The following is a 5,248-nucleotide window of genomic DNA, read 5'->3' on the forward strand; positions in this document are numbered from 1 at the left end:
CCAGTCATAAGGGTCAATTTTTCAAAATTGAGATTTATACATCATCTGAAAGCTGAATAAATAAGCTTTCCATTGATGTATGGTTTGTTAGGATAGGACAATATTTGGCAGAGATACAACTATTTGAAAATCTGGAATCTGAGGGTGCAAAAAAATCTAAATATTGAGAAAATCGCCTTTAAAGTTGTCCAAATGAAGTCCTTAGCAATGTATATTACTAATCAAAAATGAAGTTTTGATATATTTACAGTAGGAGATTTACTAAATATCTTCATGTAACATGAATCTTTACTTAATATCCTAATGATTTTTGGCATAAAAGAAAAATCTATAATTTTGACCCATACTATGTATTTCTGGCTATTGCTACAAATATACCCCAGCGACTTAAGACTGGTTTTGTGGTCCAGGGTCACACATACAGTGTTTTAAAGTTATAAATAAAACAAAGATTATTGGAGTACATTTTACCATGAAATACAATTTTAGTCTTTCTGCTTCCATTTAATTTTATTCAATGTTGTATGTTATCATTTTGAAATGTACCAGTAATTCTTGAGTGAAAATTGTTTCTCCACCAAATTTTCAATGTAACTGAATTGAGTTTGTTCCGTAACTGATGAACATTGCAACATTGACTGTTATTAAACCAAATTAAATCAACACTGAACTAAATTGATTTAAATAATGACATTATTGTCTTTTCAGAGCTGCTTTACAGCTGAAATTAAAATGAAACATTCTTCATAATTAAAGAAGTTTGCAACATTAATGCTGTTATTTTCTTCTTTATTGCTGTGAAACTGCTTTGAAACAATCTGTATTGTATAAAGCAGGGGTTCTCAAAGTCTACATTCAAAGGTCCAAATCTGAATTCTCATCAGTGTCAAAGGTCCGGACCGGAACAATTGGTTATTACAAAACTTGTTTTTAATAAACATAGGCTACATAACATGTATAACAAATAAACATAATTTTTTTGAAAAAATAAAGTGGCTAAACAATTAATTTTAGTGTCAGCAATAGAGGTCGACCGATAAGGGTTTTTCTATGGCCGATGCCGATATATGATGCTGATTTTTTTAGCTGATATGTTTGGCCAGTTTTTTTTTCTTCCCTTTATTTTATAAAAGCGAGTTTGAGTAAATGATTATTGCAGGGCACAAGATGGTAATAGTAGTAGTAGTAGTAGTAGCCTAATTCATAGTAATAATACATGGCTCAAAGCACAGAAAAAATCTATTTGTTGCGGTCAGTTTTGATTTTGTGATGGGCCTCCACAAATAACTCAATGTATGGGAAACACTGGACACTGCTGTAAGTCAAATGGCCATAATCTAATTGATAACAAAAATAAATAATTTCTCATATTAGCGGTGAAATGTCGTCCGATTATGTCAAACGTCATACGCTCACTGGATGTCATGACAACAAATGTCATGAAGGAAACGTTTCAATATCTCGCCTTCGCTTTCATTTCGGACCATCTCCAAAAAGACATTAAAAAGCTAAACATTTGATTTACAAGTTTAACATGCGTTTATCAAAGTAGGAAATAATTAGTGTTCTTGAAATACGAAATGGAGGCGGGTCCTGGATCCGGACCCAGACCGGAGTCCAGACTTTGAGAAGCACTGGTATAAAGCAATAGCCTATATAAATGTGACTTACTTGACTGGCAAATATTTTCACACAGATCTGATCTTTCAGGCACATAATATGCATCACATAAAGAGTATGTAGTCACTGCGGTGTTAAAATGAATGGATGAAAGCCAGGAACACACACACAGACTTTGTCCTCATCTGGCTGGCTGGACCAGGCTGGGGTTACCATGGAGAGAGAGGAGGTGGCATGACTCCCACTGCATATTCAGAATCCCTGGATGCCGAAGCACACAAAGGTACCTGTTCACAGGAAAAGAATTATCCCGTCTCCTCACTGTGCTAAATTAGCTCATCAGGACCAGCTATATAAAGCTACACACAGGCAAGGGGAACAAGAGCAGGTGAAATAGAGAAAAGAAAGGACAGAGGGAGAGAGAGAGGAAGGGAGGGAGGAAGAAAGAACAGCCGTGAGCCCTTAGGCAGCATTCTGACTAACAGCTCTATGTCGTTTTCCTGCTGCTCTGCGGAGACAACATTCTGCTTGCTGTCTAGCCTACGCTAAGACACACTCTGTCCTCCCCGCCTCAGGGGAGACTTTCTGCCCTGCCGCTGCCTCCGAGCAGCTTCCCTTTTGTTTTAATTATCCATCGCCTAACGAGGAGAAATGTATGCCTCTTCTAATTCCAGTTCCCCCTCCCCCTTCCCCCTCTCCAGGGCTCACACTTTCTCCCGCCAATGGCATTACCTGCTGTCCTTACTGCAGGAACCCTGCCTTAACATTTAGATTTGAAATTGAAATCCACCATTTGCATAATCGTAATTTTCAAATTTCCTTCCCTTAGCTTTTTTCCCCTAAGCTTGTTCATGATCTGTTGCTTTTTCTCCCAACCGTATTCTCGTTAACCCAAAGCCATTACTGCCTACCCTGTGAAAAATGATTACTTTGAATCTCGCTGTTGCCTCCTTGAGTGAACATGATAGACATCTAACACAGCGGCACAGTATAAGACACGTTTCCAAGTGTAGCTTTTTATCAGTTGTCTAATTTCTCTCTCGTTGCCTGACACACTTAACGGGGTCCACTGGAGACTGGATATATGTCAACTGTATTTTTGTGTCTTTGGGCTGGGTGCGGTGCTGTAAGCAAACCATCTGTTTCTCCACCTGACCTTTAATTGCCTAAATTGAAATGAAATGAAACTGTGCCTCCAAAATCACTCATGTCTAGCAACAGTTCTAAATGAATAAATGCTGTGCGGTGACTAAACAGTGTTGCAGACCTGAAACTAACTAAAAGTTTTGGTGATGACTTAACTGCATTGTTCAGTAGTGTGACTGAAGCTACTTAACTGATTCAGTGTAGTGTATCTTTTTCAGTAACAAATTATGTGAATAACTTTTGTAAGTCATATTGTTCAGATGGTTCATTTTTATGAAAAATTATTCTTTGGAATTCATTCAAATGATTAACGGATTGATTTAAACCATGTTCTTGGAATGCTTTGAATGCCATGTTTTATGTGGTGACATATTTAGTTCAAAACTGCTGTTTGGGTTCAGTAAGTTTTTTAAGTTTTTGAAAGAAGTCTCTTGTGCTCATCAAGGCTGAATTTATTTGATCAAAATACAGTAAACATTGTAATAGTGTGAAATTCCATTTTAAAATGTAATTTATTCCTGTGATGCTGAATTTTCAGCAGTGATTACTCCCGTCTTAAGTGTCACATGATCCTTCAGAAATAAATCTAATATGCTGATTTGGTGCTCGAGAGCCATTTCTTATTATTAGCAATGTGGAAAACGTGCTGCTTAATTTTATGGAAACTGATATGGAAAGGAGGACCCTTATGTACCTTCAGTGTAGTTAGCTACTTTTTGTTAGCAACTTGTACTTTTTCTGTACAGTTGAACAGATTTAAATTAGGAGTTGCTTGACAAGAGTTTCACAGTAGCGAGTAGACCTGAGTCTCTTTGACACCTGAACACCTGCCCCATCAGGTTCACTGCAGTCGGCTAAGGTGAATCAATCTAAATCCTTTTCTCACTCAGTCTCCATCTCTCTCACTCTCTATGGCTATGTTCGGAATGGCATACAACAGTTTCTATTCTTACTATTTTTGCAATTTGTATACCTTGTGCAGTATGCAGATTTTTTTTCTCGGAATAAGATGACCTACAACAATTTCCAAAATGCGTAGCTACAACAAATCACACAGTACCATATCCCGCAATGCACTTTACATGACCTATTCCCAGTGTGACGAGTGAACTGGAGGCGATACAGTAGTTGTTAACATCTTCCTAACCAGCTATTTGATTAGACATCCAAAAGTTGGAATATTTTTATACAAATTAAAATGTAAAAATAGAAAATTTCTCAATATCATAACTAGACCAATATAGCATACTGCTTGATATGCCATGCATATTCTTTTTATATGCATTAGCCCTATACAGAAAATAAAGCAATATTCTAATATTTAATTTCATAGCTTGTCTTTCCCGTGCACCTGTCATATCTAGACGCAGTGTTCTAAAAGTGTTGCTAGTGCATGTCATGTGAGGACATCTGAGCTAGCAAATAATAATAAAAATATTTTCAGATCTCATCCAGACAATATTCTTACACTCGATACATCAGCAGGATATTAGCTGAGCCTATAGATGCATTGTGAGTTCATGCATGTAATATAACAATATATGCTTTGTTCATGCTATGATTGCAAATTAACAATTTGGTTTTCTATGTGAATTTCTTACATATCAAATGCCATATCAGGGCTCGAAATTAACTTTTTTACTTGGTAGCACTGGTGCTCCCAACTTCAAAAAGTTAGGAGCACCAGCAAAAATTTAGGAGCACTCACCAAAAATTTAGGAGCATCACAACTACAAATTATATATTAACAGATTTTATCCTTACATTCTTAACTTTAATGCAGATTTTGTATTGGTTAATATTAGCTGTCAATCTCTCAGTCACTGCTTTCCGCTAACTACCTCGAGAAAAAGAAAGGGCTGAAGAAGAGAGAAAATGAAAAGAACACTGACAGATTTCTTTTGCAAACAACCTAAAGTTAAGTTCTTTGGCGAGGGTTAGGATGGTGTATGCGGTGTTAAATTTTACATTCAGCTCTGCCAGTTGCACCGAACGGCTGGCAGCTAGGGGTGTGCGATATTGACAAAATTATATCTCGATATTTTCTGGGATTTTAACGATAACAATAATTTGACTGAGTGTTACTGTGCTGATATCTTAAGGACTACAGTGGACAGCTGACTCCTAAAATTTTTAATATTCATATTCTGTGTGGTGGTCAGTTCACAGCAGTGACAGAAATGAATCTTTTCCAATAAGTTTAAATAGATTTTTACTAGGGCTGCACGATAAATCGCATGCGATATTTAACGCGCATCTTATCAGTAAAGCTGGTTCTGTAATCAGCGGTAAATCTCCATCACGTGCGTGTTTTCACATTGAGCAGCATTAACTACACAGAGCCGTTGTTCACAGGCAAGCTGCGCAAAACCACGTTCATATTCACACGATTTTTTGCGCAGCTCGTCAGTGAACAACGGCTCTGTGTAGTAAATGCTACACAATGTGAAAACACGCACGTGATGGAGATTTACCGCTGATT

General features: G+C 37.1%; 1 long non-coding RNA gene across 1 annotated transcript in view; it reads right to left on the bottom strand.

Annotated features, from left to right (window-relative positions):
- Positions 1-2,267: 2,267 nt before the first annotated feature.
- Positions 2,268-5,248, bottom strand: part of LOC107749783 (uncharacterized) — a 10,248-nt gene continuing 7,267 nt past the window's right edge. Inside the window, exon 3 of the long non-coding RNA XR_001641083.1 lies at positions 2,268-2,279. This is a non-coding gene — a long non-coding RNA (uncharacterized LOC107749783). The remainder of the gene's footprint in view (positions 2,280-5,248) is intronic.

The sequence above is a fragment of the Sinocyclocheilus rhinocerous genome, unplaced genomic scaffold (genome assembly GCF_001515625.1).
Source record: "Sinocyclocheilus rhinocerous isolate Xijiao unplaced genomic scaffold, SAMN03320098_v1.1 scaffold860, whole genome shotgun sequence".
Classification (NCBI taxonomy): domain Eukaryota; kingdom Metazoa; phylum Chordata; class Actinopteri; order Cypriniformes; family Cyprinidae; genus Sinocyclocheilus; species Sinocyclocheilus rhinocerous.